This window comes from Euprymna scolopes, chromosome 30, assembly GCF_053919585.1.
Source record: "Euprymna scolopes isolate OS-2025 chromosome 30, ASM5391958v1, whole genome shotgun sequence".
Lineage (NCBI taxonomy): Eukaryota > Metazoa > Mollusca > Cephalopoda > Sepiida > Sepiolidae > Euprymna > Euprymna scolopes.
In genome coordinates, this window is record NC_136511.1 from 100,603,075 (window position 1) to 100,631,043 (window position 27,969).

At 35.5% G+C, this 27,969-nt stretch overlaps 1 protein-coding gene across 1 annotated transcript in view; it reads right to left on the minus strand.

Moving 5' to 3' along the window:
* LOC145254906 (aquaporin AQPAe.a-like) overlaps positions 1 to 27,969 on the minus strand; it is a 247,235-nt gene that overhangs the window by 82,165 nt on the left and 137,101 nt on the right. The window lies entirely within an intron of this gene.

A 27,969-nucleotide genomic window follows, 5' to 3' on the forward strand; every position in this document is an offset into this window, starting at 1 on the left:
ACAGCAGGAATTAAGGGTGTTTTCCAATTCCTGCTGTAGCGGCTCATGTGAAACTGCAATTATAAAAAAATTCTTATTCATCTCATAAGATTATAGAAATAACATACTGAATTTTCAAGAGTCTGCGACAATTTTAAATGCCTGTACAAAAATGTCTGGAAAATTATTGAAGGCACCTCTCGTATCATTATAAAATGATATGATAATATCATTTATAATGATGTCAGCCCCTTTAAGGAACTCGTTTCTTATTGTAGAGCACGTTCAGTTAAAATAAAGTCGGTCAATTTAGCTCATATGTGCAGATAATCATATAATGATTAGATCACTCTGATAGACGTTAAAACATTTAAAAATATATGCTTAAATTCCAACAATATTTCTCCCGGTTAACGGTGGCCGAATTGATTAGGTCCTTGCTAATGAAGTTAGAAATGGCTTCTGTTGCTATGTTCGAATCTATTGACTGGTATTAATCGTGACACCCTGCACTGATGATTCCAGAAAGAATGAATTACTAGTATCTGTAGGCATTTAATAATTATTACAGTATATATATATATATATATATATATATATATATATATATATATATATATATATATATATATATATATATATATATATATATATATATATATATATATATATATATGGGTCATTCCAAAAAGAAATGCATTAATTTTTTTAACTCAAAAAGGTTGAAAAGCTGAGAGTGGTAATATTAAAAAGAGCGACTTTTTGGATCCAGAATTTAATTTCTCTACATTATTCTTAATACTCTTTTGCCATAGAAAACAATGCGGATATCGAATCAAGTTTTTTTTTCTTCAGATTAATTTGGCTAAAATATTCATGTTATTAAAATTAATTATTTAGTTTTGTCATTTATCTTTGCAGCTAAAAAAGAAAGTCGTTTTTTTATAGAAAACTGTTGTATTTTATACGATTTGGACGAATTTATTATACTACTTATTTATTATACTACTTATTTATTATACTACTTATTTATTATACTACTTATTTATTATACTACTTATTTATTATACTACTTATCTATTATACTATTTATTTATTATGCTATTATACTACTTATTTATTATGCTACTTATTTATTATGCTACTTATTTATTATACTACTTATTTATTATGCTACTTATCTATTATACTATTTATTTATTATACTATTATACTACTTATTTATTATACTACTTATTTATTATGCTACTTATTTATTATGCTACTTATTTATTATACTACTTATCTATTATACTACTTATCTATTATACTATTATACTATCTATTATACTACTTATCTATTATACTTATCATTCTTTTTTGGTTATTAATGCTTTTATATATTTACATTATTATTGACTTACAATATTGTCATATTTATTTTAGTTTATTTAAAAATATATAAAATTAAAATTATTATATTACCCTGCATGTATTATTTAGATGTATTAAACATTGTATTCTACATTTCTAGTGTATTTTATTAATCTAGTTGATATATAGGAGGATATAACCAACTCCACAGATCAAAAGTAACTAACGAAAAAGAGAAAGAGAGAGAGGGGGAGCAGTTTATAATTAAAACTCAAGAAAACGATGAAGTTATTTTCTGAGCCCTTTCTAGTCTGAAACCTAAGATACAATGTTGGTCTGAACTTCAGTAATATATATATATATATATATATATATATATATATATATATATATATATATATATATATATATATATATATATATATATATATATATATATATATATGGAAATTCTTTTAACTTTCTTGAAGTTTTACATTTGTATTTTACCGTCACTGGATTTTTTATCTTCCACCAGACTATCCATTCATGTGTAATCACCTTTTTCTCCACCATATTCCCTCTGCTTCACTTCTTTTGTTTTCAAGTAAGATCTTTGACTTACTTGTTGTTTCATCAAATACTTCTGCATGCAAAATCCGATCCTGCATTTTGCTAATTCATACCCTCTGATGAGAAGGAAAGTATTTCCTCGAAACTCCACGGATTAAGGACTATCCATTTCTCTCGTGTTTCCTTTTCAGATTAAATATGTTTTTAACTCATTTCAAAGTGTTTTTTAACATATTTTATTAACTGTTTGCTCATATATATATATATATATATATAATATTTTTCAAATATATTTATCCATTGACACATGTTTCGTTGTCTACGACTCATCGGAGTGGCTGAATCTAGCGACTCTGGCGAGTTGTAGACGACGAAACACGTGTCAGTGGATAAATATCTTTGAAAAATATTATATATACCGCCCATGTGAAGGTACCAAATTGGTTAAAGGGAAAATTGTTCCCAATTCGCATTTAGGTAAAAATGCACTTGAGTAAATAATTGAATTCATTCAAAACGTATCGCAAAAACACAAAAACAAATAACATCTTTTATATATATATATATATATATATATATATATATATATATATATATATATATATATATATATATATATATATACTAGCATTTCAGCCCGGCTTTGCCCGGGTGTTTGGAGGTGTATGTTGAGAAAAAAAAAGAAAAAGAAAAAGCGGTCAATTTTTTTAAACTTTGACCCCTATTATGTCCCCTTAACATTTATTGTTTTGGACTCAAATCAAGTTATTAAGTTATATCCATGTCCAAGGAACCTATATCTAAAATTTCAAGTGTTTAGACCCACAATTGGCGGAGGAGTTTGGTAGAATTCTCAAAGATCAAATTGTTGAACTTTGACCCCTTGCTCGGGTGTTTGGAGGTGTATGCTGTGCAAAAAACGCAAAAAACAAAAAAAATGGTTAATTTTTAAAAACTTTCACCCCTATTATGACCCCTTAAAATTTATTGTTTCGGGCTCAAATCACTTTATTAAGTTAGATCCATGTTCAAGGAACCTATATCTAAAATTTCAAGTGTCTAGACCCAAAATTGTCGGAGGAGTTTGGTAGAGTTCTTAAAGGTCAAATCGTTGAAATTTGACCCCTTAACAGCCAAATTTCTGGCTGACACCCGTCACATCGATTTTCCCAAATCTCAGTACCCGGTATTTCAAATTTCGAGTCTATAGACTAAAAATTGACAGAGTTATTGTGTAGGGAAATGTACACAGACAGACAGACACACAGACACACAGACAGACACACAGACACGTTCACTTTTATATATATATATATATATATATATATATATATATATATATATATATATATATATATATATGATATTGCTGAAGTTATATTAATTATGTCATAAGATCAATAAGGAAAGAAAAAAAGAGAACACCCTCTTTAGGTCATGGCAATCATTTTTAATTTTTGATACGTGTCTTCTCTCCAACCCATCTTTGCTCCACGCTATTTAATTTTCCTTTCGCTTACTTTTTCTATTGCCCATTTTTTAGCTCATATTTTTTTTTTTTTCACTCTATTTTTCTTCTTAATTCTCTGCTTTTATCATCTTTTTAATTATACATTTTTCCTGAAACATCGTATTTCCGTCTCTCTCTTAATTTATATACACTGTATTTTTATATTTTAATATAGACTCCATTTTCAACTGATTGAATTTTTTCATATAAATTTGATCAATCCAATTCTTTATTCTTATACCTGATGTATGGATATTTTCTTTTTATTTTAATATAAACTTTATTTTTAATTGAAGAAATGTTTTCGCGTTCGGTTTTGATCGACCCGATTTTCCTTAGAGAAGTATCTACAAGATTTTTCTTGGAAGCTTATTTGGTTCTGCTATACGGAATTTTTACACCCTCTTTCTGTGTTCCTTCTGAGAGATATTACATCATCTTTCTTATGTTCCAATTTTATTTCAACATACATGTAAAAAAAACTCTTAGAACTGTCCTGTAGACCTTCCTATTGTAGGAATTTTTATCTGGATTTTGCTGTCAACTCACTGTACTCTTTTGGTTCTTAAGCAGTTGCCATTTTCTTTACGGAAGACCATTCTAAAAAAATTACTCGGACTTTTATAAAGTTATAGAGATTTAAATGACTTTTTATAATGTTTGAATTTTCCTTACTTTATTTTCTTTTTTTTTTAATTCTTATTATACGTTCATATTTTATCTTTTTATCTATTCCGTATTTCTTATCTGCTCTTTCTATCCTAATTCCTAGGCATTTTTACCTTTTCCAACTTATATCTTCTCCTTTCCTTCATTCTTTCATTATCTTTTCTTTTTAATGATCCCCTATTATTTGTTAGCGATCTTTATTTTCTTTTTACTATTACTTATAGACTGCCTATTCGTTTTATTAACTTTCTATTCACTCCTTCTTTGTAGTTAAATTTTAATCATTTATTCTTGCATTTTACATTTTCTTTAACATAGCTTAATATATATTCCCTTCATTTCTAATCTAAATGGTCTTAAAACAGTCTATTTATATTTCATATAATGTAGGCCATTATTTTTTTCTGAGTAGAAGCCTTTTTCTCTCTTATTCTATTTTATTGATCTGATATATTAGTTATGTGTGACATTTATTTCTCATCTTTTGTTAAATATATATACACACACACACACACACATATATATATATATATATATATATATATATATATATATATATATATATATATATATATATATATATATATAATGCCCGGCAACACCGGCAGTGCATGCTGGTAATTAACAATGAAATGCTTACAGTTAATCGACCAGAAAAACTCACTTTGTCTCAGCGATGCTAACCAACATACGAAATTATCTTCCATTAAACTCCCGTAGTGTAAACAAAAAAAAATGCCTCCCTCAGTCAGAATTCTCAAAATCGATCTGCCATCTTTTTCGTGTGATTCTCACAAGAGAAAAGGATATTGAATGCCGAACGCTACACGCAAATCTGGCCTATCTCGTTTTATTGCGTTTCCAAATATGCAGCCGCACTTGGCTTGTAATGCAAGAATAAAAATATATAAAAAAAAAAAATAATCAATAATGATGGCATAGCAGTCAACCAGATTTGCGATCTATAGGTCAAAGTATGATTCATATAAAAATTGTTTAACTTCTTGAGGGTATATATATATATATATATATATATATATATATATATATATATATATATATATGTATATATATATATATATATATATATATATTGTAAGTTATAAAAATATACATGGCAATTAATCTACAAAGAATATTCCGCGTTTCATCTATGCTAGGATTCATCAAACTTATGCAAAGAGTTGTAGTTGTCTCGCGTTTTTATATACGCACATTCTATTGAGTTTTTAGTTACCCATTAGGATTCCTGGTTTCCACCGCACCCTTTCTAATCAGCCAATGGGCAGGCACTTACAGGACAAAGGCCCAGTTGACCTTGAGTTCACCCCTTACTTTGTGTGTGCTTTTTTAGCGGGAAGCGTAGATGTCTAGTGATTTGACCTATTTTAAACCTAGCTGTAGTAAAATGAGTGTGTGTGTGTTTTTATTATTATTATGTGTGTGTATGTGTGTGTATAATAATCTATGTATATGTATGTTTATTTTATTTATTTTCTATTGTTATTGTTAATTTTAATATATATATATATATATAGTAAGTAATGAAAATATATATTGCAATGAAGCTACACAGAGTATTTCGAGAAATAAAACAAGAATTCGATCATCTATATTGACCAGTAAAATTATATTGACCAGAAAAATTCAACTCATATCTTGAAAAATTAATTACTTAAAACTGTAAGTCGGCGAATCATCATATTATATAAACATTAATATTCTCAAATTCTTGCACCTAAAGCTATCAATACTAACTTGTGCAGTCACTATAGAATGTTAAGTACATTTTTTGTTTAATAATTTTTCACATATTTCATTGCATCGACTATCAAGCAACTCCTTCTTCTCAGTTAAATCAATTTTTTTTATAAATTATTCCATCTTGTATGCGTTTCTCATTGAATCTCCTGTATGCATTACCTCTTTTAGTGAATAACGAGAAATGACCCATCTTTCCTTTTTTTCGTAACCAGTTATCTGCTTACTCGTCAACAGTTCGTAACTATATATATATATATATATATATATATATATATATATATATATATATATATATATATATATATACTACCGTGACTCGTTGGGTCAGTATGTTTTATTAGCTATGGAATTAATGTATGAGCGTGACACTTACGGCGTAAAGAAAATAGTTTTTGTGACATAAGAAACATTTCTATGAAAATATATTGAAATGAAAAATGAATATAGATAGATTTCTATGAGTCATTCTGTTTATAATCGTTTATTTTTGAAAAAAAAAAAACTTACAGCCATTGAATTATAAGTGGTTTGCCATACTTATAGGTAAATATGTACTGAACAGATACCATAATACTTACAGTTACATTAAAATTTTCAGATATCTTTTAATTTAAAAAAACAATTGGGACGCTGAAAACCTACACAGTAAAACAATGCGTTTTATTGTCGCATTTATCAATTATTTGAAACGCAAATGAAAAAAAAAACATATTTTCGGGGTTATTTATTTATGTTGGTAGTGTAAAAGAACATGTATGAATGTTTTTTAAGAAAGGTGTATTAAAAAAAAGAAGGCTGTGGGTAAATCGCCGTTGTAAAAAACTCTTATGGTTGTCAACGGGTTATAGTAGATTTATTTATAAGAAAATTGTGTTAAAATAACTTAAACGTAATACGGAAATGAACGATGTAAAGAAAATGTAGAAAGTTTATTTGGATAAAAAAATGTAGAAATTGTTTATTTGGATAATTTAAACGCGAAAAAAAAAACAATTAGAACGATAAAAATGTTTTATTGTCACGTTGATTATTTGTTTATGTACGCATGCGCAACTGGAAGTCGTAAACCGGATGTTGGGTTGCAATACCCGTTACAAGGCCATTTGAGTTTTATAATTATATATATATTGCAATTAGGAAGGGAAGACTTTTATGATTCATGATTAAAAGTAAATTTGTATATATATAAATATACAGTCCTGGACAAAATCATAAGAACACTTAAGAAAGAAAGCGTTTACGCATATTATCGAATTTTTACTCAAACAAATGGTTGAAACCATTGCCAAAAGGGAAAATATGATGGAAAAAAATGAAATCTGCTTCATTCGAAACCTTAACCTGATCTAATAATTATTTTTGAAAAAACAAACATTTTCACCTGGTCAAAATGATAAGACCACTGATAATTTATCTAACAAAAGGCAATTATAAATTACTAAAAAGGGTCTCAGTATTTAGTATAGCCTCCATTATTACGAATTACTTCAAAAATTCTCTTCGGCATGCTTGCGACTAAGTTTTTTATCAGTTGCGAAGGAATTTAATCCCATGTACTGAAAACTGCATCAGAAAGTTCCTTTATCGAATCATACTGGGTTCTATCCTTGAACATTTCTTTTGCCATCCATCCCCAAAGATTTTCAATTGGATTGAGGTCCGGAGAATATGCTGGATGATCTAACAATTCTATATTATTTGAAGAAAAGTATTCTCGTGCTTGTCGAGAAGTGTGTATCGCATCGTTGTCTTGCTGGAAAATCCAATTTCTTCCACAGAGACGTGGACCTTCAGTCCTGATAGAAGCATTTTCAAACATTGAAATGTACTTCAATTATGTTTGCCGGCCTTGCAACTTTAAGGTCCCAGCTGACGAGAAAGCACCCGAGATCATTAAAGACCCTCCTTCACTATGCCGAGTTGAAAAAGTCGCTTTGAGAAAATTTTTATCATGCCAATAGTGTTGAAATCCATCTGGACCATCTAGATTAAACTTTTTCTCATTGGAGAAAATTACATGTTCCCACTTCTCTTCATCCCAAGTCTGGTATTTGTCGGCATATTTAGGTTAGTTTTGTGCTGTTCAAGACGACATGGTTGCTGCAGTCGCTTTAGATGATTGAAACCTTTCATTTTCAGATGCCTTCTGATGGTTTTAGGACTGTATTCTGCTGCTGTTTGGCTTTTCAATCGACTTAAATTCATACTGAAGTTTTTTTTTAAACTTCTGATACGGCGATCCAGTGATGGGGTTATTATTTTTGGTCGATCTGGACTCTTTTTGTACCCATATTGATCTGGATTTTTTTTTTTAATTTGTGATGACCGTTTTGCTACGATTCACTTCGTTTGCAATGGATATATGGGAGAGTCCACCCCTATTAAGCTCAAAGATCCTTCCTCTCTTAAACTCTGATAATGGTTTCCCTTTTGCCATTTATAATTTAGTAAGATGTTTTTATCCACTAACAAGTTGCTTTTAGTAACATAGAAAGCTTTTCGTATTCATTTTTTCAAAACTAGCCGATTTTATTAAACTGGTCTTATCATTTTGACCAGGTGAATTTTTTTTTTTTAAATGATTATTAGATCAAGGTTAAGGTTTCGAATGAAGCAGATTTCATTTTTTTCCATCATATTTTCCCTTTTAGCAATGGTTTCAACCATTTGTTTGATTAAAAATTCGATAATATGCGTAAACGCTTACTTTCTTAAGTGGTCTTATGATTTTGGCCAGGCCTGTATCTATATTCCTTTAATCTTCTCTCCAAAAAAGGGGGGAAAGGGGGAACAGGAGAGGAAAGAAAGAGAAAGACGTTCTACCCTCCCACACACACACCATAATAGTAACGTTATTTACAATTTTGAATATGGTTGCGATGCCAACTACTTGGGTCGAAGATTAGATGGAAGAATCTAACAACATGTACCCAGTAAAATTAGGAATTGAACCTACCGAGCAACGGACGTTGTTACTAACACATACGGGTCCTCAATTACTGATCATTTACTTAAAAACCCGTCTTGTGCAGCGAACTTTAGCACGGACTCTTTTTCTATTCTTAGTCGTGCTCATTCACTATATCACCTTAAGATCTTGGAGACTATTCACGTTCGACTTAGAAAACCTTCCCTTTGCAAGCAAAGGGAATGCCTCCTGGGTTTGAACGTGATTAATCTCTAGGGTATTCGACAATAACGCTGTTTTATTTTAATCGTTTTCCCACTTTTTTTCTCCCCGTAAATTGAATAAAACGCAATTTAAATCGCTTTTTCATTCTTTGTTTTAAAAATTCCCTCGATACAGCTTTGAGAAACGAGGGTCAAAACCGGTCAGTTGGCTCTCCATTTCTCTTTCTTTCCTCTCCTGTTCCCCCTTTCCACCCCCCCCTTTTTTGGAGAGAAGATTAAAGGAATATATATATATATATATATATATATATATATATATATATATATATACAAATTTACTTTTAATCATGAATCATAAAAGTCTTCCCTTCCTAATTACAATATTTAAATTTTGTATCCCTAAAAATATTATGAATTATATATATATATATATATATATATATAAACAACCTCTCAATACATTTCGCAATTTTATTTCTGAGTCAGTGAATCGTATTTTGATCTATAGGTCACAACTCTGATTGAATCGTGTTCCATCATTATATATATGCATATGCATGTGTGTTTATGTATGCAACGCCAGTTAGTATTTATTTCTAACTCATAATATTTTATTCATATTTTTATGAAGTTGGTCTTACATGTATTTCGTTGAATAGCGAAAGTCGATTAAACAACTCATCAGATTCAACAGTATATTCCTCAGAAAATAGTTGGAAATGTTCTTTTTTTCTTCTTTGGAATAGAAAAGAATTTTGTAAGAAAAAATGTTGATAAAAGGAAAAGGAGATATTTTAAGTCTATATGTACATGTGCTTCATAAAATCTTTATCATCATTATTACATTATTAATGATGTTCTTCTTCAGCATATATTATTTATCAATTCCTTTTCAGATAATTTCCAATAGAAATATTCGCAATTAGTTCAAAATCAAAATTATTTAATATATCCTGGTTATTACTTATGCCGTAATTATCACTAGCCTGGGTGCCCAGCGTTGCCCGGATGTTTGGAGGTGTGTGTTGAGCAAAAAAAAAATGTGATAGTAGGTAGGCAGATTCGAACCTGTACTGCGAAGGTGTGAGGAAAAGAACGTAAAAAACGTCACGTCTTTGCCGTTGCGTTCATCGCGAAACCGGAAGTGGCATAGGTTAAAATTAAGGCTAGTCAATTGAAACGAGAGGATGACTTTCGAAAATATCGGCGAAAAAAGCGACCCCTCCCTGTAGAAAAGTGTCCAATTGAGGGTGAAGGAATTAATATTTTTAATCAATTTTTCCATAGTTGTCGTCCGAGGGTCGAGCTTAAAAACGATGCCAATCTCTTGAAAATCTGTCGCCTCTGTCGAAAGTTTTAGACATGCATACATACATACATACATACATACATACATACATACATTTAAACAAATTATCATTTGTGTTATCGAATCTCCTTAAAATATAGCAATAGTTCGAGTTCGTTTGTTAGGCATTTCCTTAAACACACACACCCACACACACACACGCACACACACATAGAAAAGAGAGAGACATACAGAGACAGAGAAATATAGAGAGATAGAGAAACGGCAACACAGAGGTGTGTGTGTGCGTGTGTGCGTGTGTGTGTGTGCGTGCGTGCGTGCGCGCGCGCGCGCGCGTGTGTGTGTGTGTGTGTGTGTGTGTGTGTGTGTGTGTGTGTGTGTGTGTGTGTGTGTGTGTGTGTGGTTATTTTCTGCATGCTATTGTTGTATTTAGTAATTAAATTTTGTTTCTTAACTAAATATGTGAGAAATTGTTCACATTCGAAAAATACGGCACAAAATATTTCGGGTAGATATATATATATATATATATATATATATATATATGGGGGGGGGTCATGCGGCATTTTTATTTCTTATTACTCGGTTTTCTTTAACAACAACAGCAGTCAAAAGCTTTTAATACTTTGATAACGTTCTATGTTTTACTTGTTCAGTAAATCAAACGTGAATTTCAAAACGTTTTCTCTATTTGTTAGTTACTTATATTCAAAGTGTAGTATCTGTTCTTCAGATGCTGCACTTCCATTTCTTGTTCTCTTTCAGTGGAAGAGAAATCCTTCACGACTGAGACAATTTTTATTTTTGTACCTTTTCTCCACGTAAAAAAAACGACCCTGGTGTCTAACTCTGTCCCGTGGGGAGGCATAGTAAATAGGTACTTATATTCTTCAACGTATCTTATAATCGTTTCTTTGACATGTAGGGTCTGTCAAATGATTGTTAAAAATGGACCGTATGTTTCCGTGACGTCAGATTTGTGTTAACTATACGAACTGCGGAAAAGCAGAAGCAACTTAATGATTTTTTAAAACCTTTTTTATCTTCTTCAAACTGCAATTAATAATTAATCTTTGTTATAATTTTGTTAGGTTTTAAGATTTACACAGTTTAATGATTAATAATATTATAAACATTTGCATATTATATATGAAATATGGTTTTACTTAATGTTCATTTGGTTACCTAGGGCTTCCATATTTTGTTCGGTAAAAAGAGACAAACAAAATATGAGGGGTGGATACAGAATGCTTAATATTTGTGCAATAATATTTTCAAATTGGTTTTAATCTAACGATAAAATAGCTGACAAGAGTCATATTTATATTAAAGCTTAATATTAAAAAAAAATACAATTAATTAAAAATCTATGTTGTAACAGAGCATTTTGAAATAATGGAATTTTAATCGTTTTAATCTTTTAAAAATTAATTAATTTTGATGAAGTTTCTTTTTCTTGGCAATTCAACTGATTATAGTATATATTAATTCGAAAAAACACTATTTACAAAAGAAACATAATAATATTAAATTTATATCAATTTTTAATTGCAACTTCAAAGTAATTTTTTGTTCAATACGTGTATTTAAATTTAAAAAAATAAATATGTTTTACATATTTGAACTCTTATGTTTCATAATAAATAGAAATATCGATAGATTTAAATATATTTTGTTCAAATTTCGAAAAAAAAAAATAATAAATATGGGGAGGGGGGCACATACTAAAAAAAATATTTCCCCTCGTATATTTTACGGAAACTGCATTTTATATGTAATTTCTTTCTAAAATGGATAAGTATCGAAAATTTCATGAAAATCTAACCATTAGTTGATTTTTGCTAGATTTATTAAACACGGGTATGTTTTCACTTCGAAATGCTTACTACATGAAATGTTATTTTAAAGTGCCAATTATGTAAACACGTTTTCGTCTCGCAATTTCATTATTTTCGTACGATTAAAAAATTTTTTAAATTACTACTAATTTATTTTGCCCTTCTTCTTTTAAATGACACAAAAGTTGTATTGATAATATTAATTTATAATAAAGTTACATCGTTTTACATATGGGGGGGTAATTCTGTGGTGACTTTTGGAGGTGCCTATTGACATGCGTCTCCCATGCTTATTTTAAATTAGCAAATAATTTGTTTATTGTTGCAGAAATGTTTTTATATACTTTTTTAATAAACATGTATATATAAAGTAAAACTATGTTTAAGTAAAACATGTAAATAGTTCAAACTATCGAAGTAAGTCATGTGCGAACTTGGTATTTGTTTTATATTCATGTTTTATTATTGTCGGGACGGTTAATCGGAATCGGAAAGCGAAGAATTTGTCGGAATTGCTATCGGAATCGGAAAGATAATTGAGCCTAATTCCTGATTCCAAAAGAACGATTCTTTTAATATATTTCTGTGTGTGTTTGTTTTAACTTAATTTTCCACTACTCATACTTGTAGGGGGCTAGGATGTATAAATCCCAATCCCGTTACAAAAGAATAATGAAACGAATGGAATTGAAGGAAACAAAAACTCAATTGATGGATAAGATAAACGTGTCGTTTATTTACTGTTGAAAGAATGAATGTTTTAGATATAACATGTGTTCATGTCCGCGCGGGTGTAACCATCGTTCGTTGCGGGACTGGTGTTGTAGAAAGAAAAGGAAATGTGTGTTCATCTCACTATCGTTTGTTCGCGCGTGGGAAGAGAAGTGAATGCTGTAGTGGAAATTGGAAGACAAAGCAGAGGATAGAGAGTTGACATCAGTTAAACTGCGCGCCATGTTAGAAGTCAGCTACGCGGTGGTGTTCTCAGGGACCAGTAGTAGATAGAGAGAGAACGAGTGAGAATGTGTACGTACGGTCTGTTAGCTTTTTGCCCCACATAGTAGCAAAGTGGACGTGACGCACGCGGTCGGTCCGTAGACCGACCAGCTCGAAAGCTGGGCCTAAAAGAAAGAAGCCGGTTATTGCTCTTTGTTTTATACTTGTTTCCGGTGGTCTTTGCGCATGTGTGGATTTCCTTTGAAAGGAAGTGACGTCGTCCTTGTGTGCGTTCGTGTGCGCGTGTGTGAGTACATGTGTGTACGTTAGCGTGTGTGTATATACACGTGAATGTGAGTGTATGTACGCGAACGTGAATATATGTACGTGTGTGGACGTGGGCGCGTATGTTTGTGTGCGCATATGTATATGACAAGTAATATAGCTTGAAATGTGAATGTGTGTTTTTGTTTGAGACTTGAAAAGGCTCGCGCATACTAATGATAAAATGATGAATATTGTGATAACATAGAAATGTTGAATTACCTAAGGAGGCGGGTCGCAGGGGAAATAAAAGAACTCTCCTACTTATAGATGACGCTAGACTATTTTTCTGTTATCCGAAACCGGATACCTGGATTTGACATTTTATATAGACACTCTCAAGTCTCGTCAAATCTCGCGGAACGAAAAGTCGGAAATTTTTCAGGTTTTTAGACAGAATACACGTGTGTTACATTTGACTACGTTACCGGTTTGTTACCGTTACAAGAAAAGATTGAAAGCAACGACGTCATTTCGTTGCAAGCTTTAAATGCCCCCCACACACACACCTTACTCGATGATATTTACTGATCTTAATTTATTTTTTAAACTTGTAAAACAAAGATTTATTCATTATAATTACAAAATTAGGTATAAATGGCACAGGAAATATAGCCCTGCGAAAATGGCACAGACGAAAATAGCACAGATAAAAATGATAAAAAATGATAAAAAAAAAGAATAGATGAAAGTCTCACAGTGAATTTATCAAAATCTTAGATGCAATACATAAAGAGAAAACATTGCCAAATTAAAGATTGTTAAATTAAAAAATGAATTATATCTACATTGAGAAACAGAAATGACCACTCCGCTTAATACCCCTTTTCCAAAGACACAATGGTTTTCTGCTTTTGTGTGCTTTTAGAATCGGAATCGGTAATTTAGAACAGAATTAGTAATTGTATCTAAATCTGGAAAAATATTGGAATCGTTTATTACTATTTTTATAGACTGTGAAGGGTTTAATTTCTAACTATAGAAAGATGTTTAACATTTACTGGAACTAAGAACAAGAATCTCTGTCTTATTATGAGAGTTCTTGGTAAGGTTTTAAGATGTATCTGAATTTTTTTGGCCCTGGTCTTTTTCTTCTTTGCTCCCCTCTCTCTCTCTCTCTCTCTCTCTCTCTCTCTCTCTCTCTCTCTCTCTCTCTCTCTCTCACACACACACTCTCTCTCTCTCTTTCTCTCCCTCTCTCTCTCTCTCTTACACACACATACACACACACATAAACACACACACAAACACATACGAAGAGTCGTAAGTCTTTCTTTTCTACAATTACTATTATGGCATGTATTCTTCAGAATTGTCTGACCTGTTGTTCTAGATCGCTTGACTCGAAGGCCTTGTTTTTATACCTCGTTATAATACAGCTTCCTATGCCATTGCTTCTTCGCAAGAACTCCAAGATTGTGTAACTCCTTTCCTGATGACTGTGTCCCCATACTTATTGCCTTGGATTTTTTATACTAAAATCAATACGCAGTTCCTCTCTTTGCGATAATCATCTTTGATTATTTATAGCTCCTTACGTCAAGTGGCTTTATCCCTTGTTGGGAGCAATTTTCATAAAAAAGAGATCCATTTAAAAGAAACTGATATGGCATGCGTTGAAGACGGTGAATAACTGAAATGTATAATTTCGAACGGTAACTTACGAACTTATCCGTCATTTTTTTTGTCGAAAGAAATTATTAGAATCTGCTGTTCGAATTCCGCTCAGGTTAAGCTTGATGCTTTTCTTCTTTCGTATAGTCAATCAGAAGAAGGAGAAAAAGAGTGAAAAATTACAGAACTCATAAATATAAGAGTTGAAAATCAAGCATCGATCAAGATATAAGTCAAATCGATATGTTAAACCAATTTCATTCCGATTATTGTTGGATCCGTTTTCCAACATATTTCTTCGCTTAACTCTGATTAGTTAGATTTGGTTGCTATATCTATTTTACGGTATATCAACCCGTTGTGTTTCTTTACAATCAAGGTGAAAAATATCTGATTATATTTTAAATTCGATGTTTTAGGAAGTGAATTATCCAATAGCCGAAAACGTTTAACGTAACGGAATTGAAACTGATGGGGTCGGGTGAATGTGGATTATACTAATTGCCTGGTGCGTCTTCAAACACATTTTTTTGTTTCATTCTGATTAGTTAGATTTGGTTGCTATATCTATTTTACGATATATTTTTAACAAGATCGTTTGCCGGGGAGAGTGATTTGATTTGTACGAGCTCTGTGGACGTCTACGGAAGGGCTGTTATGTCTTGGACACGGTAACCAGTTACCCGTGGATTAAAAACAATAAAATATTTATATGTACTTTATATCAAAGGTTGATATAACGTCTTCTACATCTGCTTGCTGGGTCTTGAATCAAGTTCTTGGTGCCATTAGGCGTAATTAATTCCCTCCTGAGAATTATCTTCGCTGGGACGATCATGTTACAATTAAATTATAAATAAAAATAAAAGGAATTAAGAGAACGATGCAACTTTTATGAAAATATATATTTATTTTAATATTGAAGGGAAATTGTAATAACTCGAAATATTGGACTGGCACGATCCAACTGAATTACAAATCTTTTTTCAGGAAGAAAGACGAGAGAGAGAGAGAGAAAGATAGAAAGAAAGAAAGAAAGAAAGAAATAGATAGATAAATAAACATTAAAACCAAAGATACTGAAATGTCATCGTTTTACAAACCTGGTGTCGGCCAAGTAGATTTGACCGTTTTCACCTGTCAACCTCGATTGCTTGGACGCGGCTGTGATTTTATAAACATCTCGAGCGAGAGATTGCCGTCTCTATTATGTTTTTCATAATAGATTTGTCAACTCTAATTGTCTACTCAAAAGGGCAAAGAAGGTCAGCTATTTACGTCACCATGTATTTTTGTGAGTACTGGGCAACATTAGCACATTAGATGCACTATTTTGGCATTCGGCAACTAATTGATGAAAGTGGTCTCTGACCTTGATAAGAAAATTGATGTAGTAGTTACAAGGCTTAGAATTGTTCAATCTGAATAGTATGTGTACGTAAGTTTGGCAGTGTGACATTATGTATGCTTGTGCGTTGCTTTATCTTGTTTTTGTTAATGTGTGTACGACTGTAAATAGCAGTTCGTTTATGTTTGCCTGACTGTCACTATATAAATTTATATAAGTCTATATAAATGCGTATGCAATAAATGTATGCGAAAAATGAAGCAGTTGCCTCCTCCGACCAAAAACCAGAATGGGAGGATGTTGTGCAGACTTTCCGTATTCTTCCATCCAAGTGTGGCTGGTGAAGTCTGAAGAAAACTGATTTTGTTGACCAGGTTTTATAGGAGTTATTAAGTGCGCACTGACTTATTACTTTTACATATACATGTTGCTTTTTGAAGCTTGAAACAACTTTCATTAGTTGGAAAATATTTTTAGTTCACACGTTCATGTCAAAACTTCCTTGTCTTGGGAAGTGGTGAAGAAAGTGAATGCTAACGAAGCGGAGAAAGAAACAGGGTATTAATTGGAGCCATTTGCGTACCTAGAAATCACTTGGTGAATCAGCCGTCACAAACGTTCATTTTGCTTAGTGTTACCTAATATTCATTATTATCTAATCGGTAGTCACGAGTCTTCCTGACTCTTGACACGTCTCCTTTTACCCCCATCGTACGTGGTAGGTGGTCTATTTGTGCATCGTGATTCCTCTGTTGGTGGCTTGTAAAAAGTTTTGTGCAGTTTCCCTGTCATAATACGTCCTCGCACATTTAGTAACAATCGCCGATTCCAACGCAGTTTTATGGTCTTCTTCTCGTTTGTCTTTTATTCTGACCGTGTTATCGTCCCTCACACATTGGCAACTGCCGAGTAAGCGATCACTAGTTCACAAGCATATAAAATAAAATAACTCAAAGCATAGACTCGAGAGAAACAAAATATTCCAACACATTTTGTATATATGGAATGGGTTCTGAGTGCATGTGCAAGACCATCACGGGAAACAACTAACTAAATGCTAAGATTCACTTCTAGATCTTTTGTCGAGGTTGTGTTCGTGAGTTCATCTCGATCTGCTCGGAACCAGAACATGCATTGAACTGTCTCTAGAAACGTTGAAAACACGAGACTGTCCATAAACTGTCCCTAACTAACGTAAACTGCTGTAAAATTCACTTCAACTCCTAAAACTGTCCGTAAACTGACTCTAAATATATTAACCTTTTGTCCCTGTCACCTGTCACAGTCTGATTAACAATGCTATTTCAGCTGCTTTCGTGTAACTTGGTAAACCACTTCCTTTTCATCGTCTTTCTATCAATATTATTTCCTGTACAAACGTATTTCCTCTTTTTACTTCCTAACATTCTCACTAACCTGCATTTCTCTTTTTGCACCGATCATAGGACATCGCTAATGATTTCATCTTTAGCTCTTCAGCCAATCTGGTTCTTTTCTCTCTGATGACCCCCCCCCAAAGCGTCTATAAAGTTACTTTCTCATGGAGTGCTTTCTCTATGAGATGTTAAAAGCATTGCTTAGCATTGCAATATATACAAAATCACTTTTCTCCGATCTGTTGGTTAAAATTCTTGTACTACTTCCATGTAGAACTTATGTAACAATGGTTTCCATGTTACTCAAATTAATTAATTAAACATATCAAAAACTACAAAGTTGAAGATAGTTTCTAAATTATTAATTATTGTTAAAACAAAATTTGGTCAGATGGAGTACTGTTGCTCACTCTTTCTTGTCTATACAGGGTACAAAACCGTCTTCGAAATCTAGTGGGCGGGGGCCTTTTCGCTTCCCTACTTCGTCTTTTTCACAGAAGATGCGTTGCGAACCTATCTCTGTCCTATCGCTATTTTCATGACAACTGCTCGACTGAGATTCAATCTGTGGTTTACCTATAAAATATTCACAACAAATACCCATCTTCATACGACAACTGTCAATTATTTCCCTTACTCAGTACCTAAAATAAAACGATAATTCCATGAGCAAAGTTTCTTTCCTACAACTGTCCGTCTGTGAAACACAATACCGCGATGCTACTTCCCAACTGATTAGAACATAGTGGTTTTCAAATCTAAATATGTAAATGAGTTCTTGTTAAGCTATCTTCTAAAATAATTAAACTCTACCCAAGTTACATTAATTAATAATCATCATGCTGTTGTCATGCAGTCTACCCGACACTCATTAACCATTATCCTTGAGTTGCAATTATGCCTTTATAAGCGGTAATCCACTAATAAAGAAAATAGAAAAATACTTCAAATGTGCGTTAACATTGTTACATTTTAATGACTTGTTTGCTTTTTGTTTTGTTCGGTTATTTTAGTTTCTATTACAGGGAGGGTGTTTTTAGCGCTGCCAAATTTCGCATAATTTGTTGAGATTGCTTCCAAGTCAATAAGTCTTAATTGAAATGAAATTGCTCAACGACTTTCTTTTTTTAAACTGACGTGAACGTATTGGTGCTATCTTTTTCCGTGCTTATTTTATTAATTTCTCCATGTTTAATTTATTTCATTTATTTATTATGATTGCATTTTTTTGATTCAAAACAGAATAAATGCATGCAAGAAATATTTATCAGAATTCTTTGGCATTTGTCCCCCTCTCCCTCTCCCTCACCCTCACCTCTCTCTCTCTCTCTCTCTATCTATCTATCTATCTATCTATTTATCTATCTATCTCTCTTCCCCTATTTTTCTCCACTTTCCTTTTCTCTGGCTCTTTTCCCCACTCTCTTTCCTCTCTCTTTCTCTCTCTCTCTCTCTCTCTCTCTCTCTCTCTCTCTCTCTCAAAATACCGCACTAATCGATTTTGTACACACGTCACTATCCATTATTTCTCCTTTTCTCATTTTCCTTTTGTTTCGTTCTATCATTTTCTTTCTCTCTTTATTTGTTTCTCTTTCTTTATCCTTTCACTCTCCTTTTTATTCTAATTTCCTATTACTTCCTTCTTTGTTTTCTCTTTCGTTCCCTATTACGCTTATTTTTATTTTCTCTTTCCACACAATCTCTTTCTATTTTCCATTAACTCCACCCTTGTTTAATTCTACCGACAACGAATAAAAGATTAATCTCTCTCCCTTACTCTCTTCTCTCTCTCTCTTTCTCTCTCTCTCTCTCTCTTCTAGTTTTACTAGATCAGTCTCTTTAAAAATACTGTTTTCCCAACCTAAAATGCACAAAACGTTGATGCTATTGTTTCCCTTTCTCTTTGCAAAACTTATTCATTTTCTGTTAAAAACAAAAACAATTTTTCTCTAAAAAACAACAATCAAGAAAACATGTATATACATAAAAGCGAAAATGTGTGTATGTATGTATGTATGTATGTATGTATGTATGTATGTATGTGTGTTTGTATATCCGTCAAAAACTTTCGACAGACAGAACAAAAATTCACAAATTTGGTCTCATATTAAAGCCCGACCCTCCGGACGACAAATATCGAATTTCAGACCCAAAAGGTTAACTCTAAGCTATTCAGCTGGCCGTTTTTCTATAGGGGGCCCAAAAAATGACATTTTAACGATATTTATACGTAATTTAATAAACGCTGAGTCATGTCACTTGACCTTGACGTCAGCAAGCTGTAATGGCGGTCTGTATATAAAAACATTGCATATGTTATCGATTGTTATCGCTAAAAAATGCAACAATCATACAAATTACAATATTAATTTACACGTTATGAAAACGTTACCAAAGTTATTAGCAGGTAAAAATAGTTAGATACGATAGTTAAACAAAAAATAACAAGCCAAAAATGTGAAGTAAAAAAAAATACGCTTAAAAAATACTAACGATCGATGTTTTTACAAAAAAACAAAGCCAAACGCTATTTTCTTTTTTAGTAACACTATTTCTCTTCAGAGTAAGGAAGACGAAGAGAGAGAGGGATACACACACACACAGAGAAAGAGAGAGCGAGAGTGAGAGAAAGAGAGAGAGATGTCTAGACAGGAAACAAGATTCGTTTTACTATGTTTTAAAATGTAAATAATGCATCTACATCTAAAACCTTACGTATACGAAATGTGAGTGAATGGATTTGATCACATCCCAGGCATAAATCCTCCTTATTTCCGAGTAACGTTTGTTTCTCTACAGCTTGAGACCCCAGGTATAACCTCCTCCTTATTTTCTTAGTGGGAGAGGGGCGAAAGATGAGACCGCTTTAAGAACAGATACTACACTTTGATCTTATTTATATATTTTATTGTCGCATTTGAAATTACAATATTGAAATTGAAAAAAACAAAAATTATGAACAACAAAATTAGGCACAAGACCCTATAAGAAATTGGGGAGGGAAAGGGTACAGTAACTAAATTAAGAAATGTAGACTTATGAGTCTTACTCTTGACTAGCAACATTTACCACAATACGTCATTCACTCTGTGGATCCTAATCTAACTAATGATTCCCCAGCGTTTAAAATAAAAAGAAAACATATTTACGATTGTAAAAAGGTATCTGTATGTTGTGTGTGCATTTTTTTTTTAAATAATGTGTGTATGTGCATGATGTAAAAAGTTCAATTTTATTAGAAAAGAGTTCGTGGTATGGGGAAGCTAATATAAAAATGTTCATTTCATAAATAAAATATAAAACCTATTAGGTTGTTAGTACGGGCCCCCCTGTGCTAATCTAAGTGCCTAGACCCCCCATGGTTTTCCGGGGAACCGAAAACAAGCAGGGAGATCCCTATTGGGGGTTGGAGAGAAGCCTTAATAGAAGTGGGAGAAAACAAAGCAATGGGTGGAAGGTTAACAAGTGACCTCTGAGTAGGGAGATGACCTGGGATGCCAAAAAACAAAAATGTGGTGTAAAGGGTACGAGCAGACTCAGAGATTCTCTAACACCAAAAAATAAAAACAGGAGCGGGATCTTGTTTATACCACCAGTCAAGAGTCTTCTTTAATATTCTATTGCTAAACTAAGCGGGATGGGTTTCGAAGGACCCAGCACCGCCTGTGCCATGCTCAAGGAGGGAACATGTATCCGAACTTGGCCCCTCGACAGATGCACAAACTAGTGTTGTGCACCCACCTCTTATTAAACACCACTCTAGGCAACCTCCTCCAATCGCATCTGATCTTCACTTTAAGCAGATGTTTAAAGTAAATGATCAGATCCCGATCTGGAACAGATGTCCCTTCGCGGACCAACTTGAAGAGCATGATCCAAATCACTATACGCGCTACTGCTAGGATCGCCAGGGAAACCATTCTTTCCTCCCTGGGGAGCGGCGGCTCCATGTTGTAGACAAAATATCCTGCGTCAAGATCGAGCGGCCACTCGCCATAGATGCGAGCCATTACCTCTCCGACGTACTCCAATAGGGCCTCGATCAAGCTACAACTAAAAAACGCATGCTCGACTGATTCAAGCTTGTGTTCGTCGCAGCGTGGGCACCAAGCCCTTGTTTGTTCTTTGCACATGCTGGATTCGTCGAAGAAGGGCAGTGCTTTTAGGACCAGTCGCCAGGTCAGGGAAAATTCCGAGTTAATCAGAAAATCCCGTCCCGGCGCCCAACTCCATTGAGAGCGGATAATCTCCATCGACCAACCTAACCGCCTACAAAGAGGATCCTTGGCGGTGCTCACCACTAACTCCCGATACCGGCTCTTCCTAGCCTAATCGAGGACACTGGTCCCCGGAAAAGCTCTAAGTGCAGTCCAACATTTGGCAAAGAACTTGGACTCCTCCCTCGGTTTACGACGACCTTCTACCGAGGGGTCGGGTTTGAGATTGGGAAACGAGTTCTCAACCGCAGGGACCCAAGGAGCGTTCTCCTCTAGCGAATGACCCAGGAAATCCAATCTCTCAGCGTTTTTATGACACGAGACTGGGCTGACCCAGGCCTCCCTCGCTCGAACTCTGGACACAGACCTCTCTGCACACATAATGCTTACCCTCGTCGCACAGAAGTGAGACGAAGCGCTTTTGGAAGCGGGTTAGGCGTTGTGCAGGGAGAGGAAGTACAGACAATCGGTAAAGGATGAGCGGAAAGACATATGTAGCACATGCCTATGGCCGACCCTTCAAGGACAATTTCCTTTGAATCCAAGTCTTGACTGACGATTTGACCTTTCCATATACTTCCGACCAATTTTTCTCCAGCTGAAGCCTCGGTCCAAACCAAACACTGAGGATACGGACCAGCCCATCGGTCCAGCTGAAGATACCTGGAAGCGAGTTTACCCCGGTCCAGGCTCCCAACCGCAGGCCGACAGACTTGCTGCGGTTGAAGACGGCCCCTGTGACTTCTTCGTATCGAGCGAGCGCCTCGACCACCGCTTGAACGTCCGTGGCGACAGACACGAACACGGTGACGTCATCGGTGAATGTGGAAGCCCTGGCTCGTGTGCCTCCAGGTAAAGCAATTCCGTGCAGGACTGGTGTAGCCGCCTCATCCTTTTACTTGAAAAGGAGACGGCGAATGACTCCGACAGCTTACGGTTGATCTGCACCGCTACCGTCGGTCTATCATACAGGACAAAGATCCACTTGCTGAAGCCCGGATTAAATCCGGCGGCCTCTAGCACAGATCCCAGGAACCGATGGTCGACTCTATCAAATGCCTTGGACTGATCCAAACTGATCAGCGCGGCTTCAGTGTCGTCTTCTATTCCCTCTATGATCGAGCGAATCAAATGAAGATTGTCTTGAATCGATCTCCCCTTCACAGCATAGCTCTGGTCGTGTTCGATCAAATCAGTGATGACAACCTGCAAGCGATTCGCTAGAATCTTTGCCAAAATCTTTAACTCTGTGTTTAGCAGTGTGAAGGGTCTAAAATAATCAAAATTTTCCACCCCATCATGCCGTTGACCTTTCCTCAGCAATGTGATCACTCCCTTGGTCACCTGTCCAGGGATGGAACCTGAGCAAACCAATGGTTGAACAAATCTTCAGAATAGGGACCAAAATAAAATGGGCGACAGCCTCAAGTAGAACATAGGGTACACCATCAAAACCCAGGGATTTGTTGCAGCCGACCTGCTTCAACGCAGTAATGACCTCATGTTCCGTAACAAGACCATCACAGCTAGCCGTTGCAGATCTCCCGAGTCGACACGAGTGCGTGTCCTTCCAGGTTATGTACTTTCCGAATGTACCCGTCTGAACTACACCTTAGAGCAGCCTTACGCTCAACAGCGTCAACATTCACAGCTTCGTTAGAGACTTTCATTAACCTAGCCCTAACTACTTGACCTTCAGACCGCTCGCTAGCCAAGTGGCTGAGGTCTTGTTTAGCTAGTGCTATCTCTAGGGAGTCTCCTCCTCCACCGCCCGGGTCAGTTTATCCTCTATACGCTTATCTAACGCGAGGCGTTGGCTGTACTGGACAGAGAAGCGTCCAATTTTGGCCTTAAGACTAACCCACCACTTACTCCCTGTAACCGTCCCCACTAAAGCCCACTGAATTAATTCGGTAACCTTCAACCGGTAGTCCTCCAGCTCCAACAAGGTGCTGTTGAACTTCTAGTATCCCGCTAGTTTAGGCCTAGCACTTAAGTTCAAATGGGCCATAACAAGTTTATGGTCCGAGTGTCCTAACAAGTGGAACATGAGGCATGATAGAAAATCTGTCGCCTCTTCTAACTAATATCCGATCCAAGTAAGTACTCGGATGGGAAGGCACTACAGAATGCCACGTCCACATCTCCTGCCCCGGGTAGTCAAGACGAAATCTGTCAACGAGGTCGCACGAAGACAGACTGTTGTCATACCACACTGACCCGCTAGTCCCCCTGACCTTATCTATATTGGGATCAAGGATTGCATTCCAATCAACCATTAAAACTAACTTATCCGGATCCACTAGGAAGCCCTCCAACCGTCGAAAAAAGGATACCCTCTCTCCATGAGAATTGGGAGCATAAACAGCGACAATCCGAAAAATACTGCAATTAACGGCAACATCAACAACGATCGCCCGCCCGTCCTCGCCTGTGTGAACAACATTCACCGACGCTGACAGGGTGCGACTCACTAGCAAGGAGATTCCACGACTATAAGTATTGCCATATGCTGAGTAAACATCGTAGTCGTTTACCAGCACCTGACAATCCTCGTCACAAACAAAGTGGGTCTCCTGGATAGCGGCAATATCGACCTTAAGGGACACCAAGTCTCTCACAACGCGCGAGGCCTTGCTTCGACACCTGATGCCCCTAACATTAAAAGTGTCCAAGTTCAAAGACATGATCACTTACCGTAAGCAGTGTCACAGACGGGTCTGAAATCCTTGGCAGTCGGGATATAGTAGGCCTGGCCAAGGCTTCCGGTGAGTAGGTCTTTTTCAGGCTGTCCATCCTTGGCCACGCCTCCCACATCCAGGGGGAAGATTAGTTTCAATGCCCTGTATAGTGATGGGTGGATGTAGATGGGGGTTCTACCTTCGCATTTTACCAGAGTCTTTAATGGCGAAGGGTGATCCATTTCTACCAGCTTTAGGCCTGGTATTGCTTCTTTAGCTGCCTCAAACATTGACCACAGGGCTTCCATTCTTGAGTCCTTATTGTTGTTCCTTACAAAGGTGGTCAACATTGGAGCGTCTGGAAATTGGATGGGATCGGTAACATTGTTGCTTCCGATGTACACCAAATCCCTAAGCTTGTTGTGTTGGGTCTTCTGCTTGCCCTTCAATTCATGAGCTATAGGCAGAAGACTTGTTTCACAGATCCTACCTCCAGGCAGGAAGGGAAGTTTTTTAGTTCGCTCCGTGTGAACCGTTGATTTCTCCTTGTCGAGAGGAGGAGGAGGAGGAGGACGGAGAGGGGGGAAGGTGTGTTTGGTGCTGGGGATAGTTGCATCTCTTTGCCCTTCCTATCGCTGGACGATTTCAGAGATAAGTCTCTGGTGGAAGAGGGTTGGGAGGGGGTTGATTGCTCTGGCTGTGAAGGGGTTGGGAGTTTGGGGGATTCAGCCTCGGCATTTACCTGAATGTCTTGCTCAGATGGTGTGGGGTCACTCTTTGTCCTCCTGCTCTTCTTCTTCCTGGACCTTCTTTACTCTGCTGCTGCTGCTGCTGTTGCTGATGCTACTGTGATTGTGCTTGCTTCTTCTTCTTCTTCAGACACCACCACCTCCTGCTCCTCGGACTCTTCTAATTTCCTTTTAGTCGAGGGGGTAGGAGTCTCCATGTCCATGGGAGTTGCCCTGACTGTTTGGTCACTGGTCATCATTTGCTTGGGCTGGTTTTTGGCATTTTTGCCCTTTTTGATGACTGTCGACCAACCGTCTTCAGTGGTTGACGCAGTCTGCACTTTGGCTGAAGTTGTGGGTGCAGCTGCTACTGGGGCTTTGGCTGAGGGCTTGCTGTTCCCTGTGGCCTTGGTGGCTGTTTTTTTCCAGTGGTCTCTTGGAGCAGTTCTTTGCCATATGCCCCTGCTTCGTACTACACTTTGATCTTAGCCAAAAGACCAAGTAACCGTCTTATACAGCTTAATTTTCTACTGGAGCATTATATTCTATTATAAAAAGATGCATAATTTATATTTATCGATTACAAAATTGAGACAAGATGTCATATTCCAAAAATCACATCTGAACTAAAACATTATTTTTTAGAAGTCCATCCTTATTTTCGAGTGACGTTTGTTTCTCTAAAGCTTGACATGCAAAGCATGACCTCCTCATTATTTTCTTAGTGGGGATGGGGGAGGCAAAGATGAAACCGCTTGAGTTCTAAGAACGATACTACACTTTGATCTTAGCCAAAAGACCAAGTAAAAAAAAATGCATATTATATATTTATCGTATATTATATTGAGACAACATGTCATATTCCAAACATCACACATCGCTAAACTGCTGATTCCAAATTCTTAAATAAAAACATTATTATTCAGAAAGCCATTCTTATTGGGAGGCTATGTTTTTATATAATCTTCAGTTAAGGAGGAAGGGATTTAAGGAATTCAAATAAAAGTATTATGTACTAGCAGATTACCCGACGTAGGTGGAAATACATTGAATGTTTCCTAACAGAATACCTAGCATTGCCTGGGATCAGATAAGATTGGTTGATATATGTACTAGCCTAATACCCGGCGTTTCCTAGCAGAATACCCAGCCCAGCGTTGCTGATAATACCCGGCGTCGCCCAAGATTGCATTACATAGCTGTACTAGCAGAATACCTGGCGTAGCCCAGGATTGGATAAAATTGATGTATATGTACTAGAAGGATACCCAACGTCGCCCGGGATTGTATGACATAGCACTAGCATGTCATATATTCAAGCAGATTACCCGGCATGGCCTGGGATTGGATAAAATTCATGGAATTGTTTCGAGCAGAACACTCGACGTCGACTGGGATTGAAAAAAATTGGTTGATATATGTACTAGTCATATACCCAGCGTCGCCCAGGATTGGATTATATAGGTAGATATATGTACAAGCAAAATACCCGGCATAGCCCTGGATTGGATGAAGTAGGTGTATATATACTAGCAGAACAGCCGGCGTCACCCGAGATTGTATGAGATACGTGGATATGTACTAGCAGAATACCATGCGTCGCCCGGGATTGTATAACATAGGTGAAGTATAGGTCTGCTTTGACAATTTTGAAGGTGCTTGTGCAGTATAGGTCTGATTTGACAATTTTGAAGGTGCTTGTGCAGTATAGGTCTGATTTGACAATTTTGAAAGTGCTTGTGCAGTATAGGTCCGATTTGACAAATTTACCAGTTCTTGTGCAGTATAGGTCCGATTTGATAATTTTGAAGGTGCTTGTGGAGTACAGATCCGATTTGAAACATTTTAAAGATGCATGTGCAGTATAAGTCCGATTTGACAATTGTTAAGGTGCTTGTGCTGTATAGGTCCGATTTGAAAAATTTGTAAGGTGCTTATGCAGTATAGGTTCGATTTTACAATTTTGAATGTGCTTAATTTTTTCACCCTGAAATCAACAATTTTCTACAGAAACCGTCCTCTCATGACGACGACCGGTTTTACGCATGCGTCAGATGACGCGTTTAAATAGTTGAAGAACTGACTAAATTCCATGTACGTCGTGTTAGCTGAGTTAGTTAAAGCGTTGGGTCATTATCTAAACGTTTTGGGTTCGAATCGTGGTGTGAAATGTCTTTTTTTTCGATTTTTTAAATTTAAATATTGAAGCAGGGTTATTTAAGCCATTTTTCATGTAACGTTCGTTTTTCTGGTGGTTTTTTTGTTTTGTTTTTTTTGCTTCGCTTATTCTTAGGTTTTCATTAACACCCCCGACCGACCGCACACACCCAAAAACACCCGGGTACCCACCGATTTTTTAAATTTTAATATCGAAACAGGCTTATTTAAGCCATTTTTCACGTGTGTGTTTTTTTGTTTTTAGTTTAACGTTCGTTTTTCTGTTTTCTTTTTTGTTTTTTCGATTTTTACATTTAACATCGTTCGTTTGCTTTACGTTAGTTTTTTATGTTTTGTTTTTCAATGTTTTGATTACCCCCTATCCCCCTACCGCCTGGGTACCCCCCACCCGCTTAAGTTTTAACGTTCGTTTTTCTGTTTTCTTTTTTTACTTCGCTTATTCTTAGGTTTTCATTAACAAC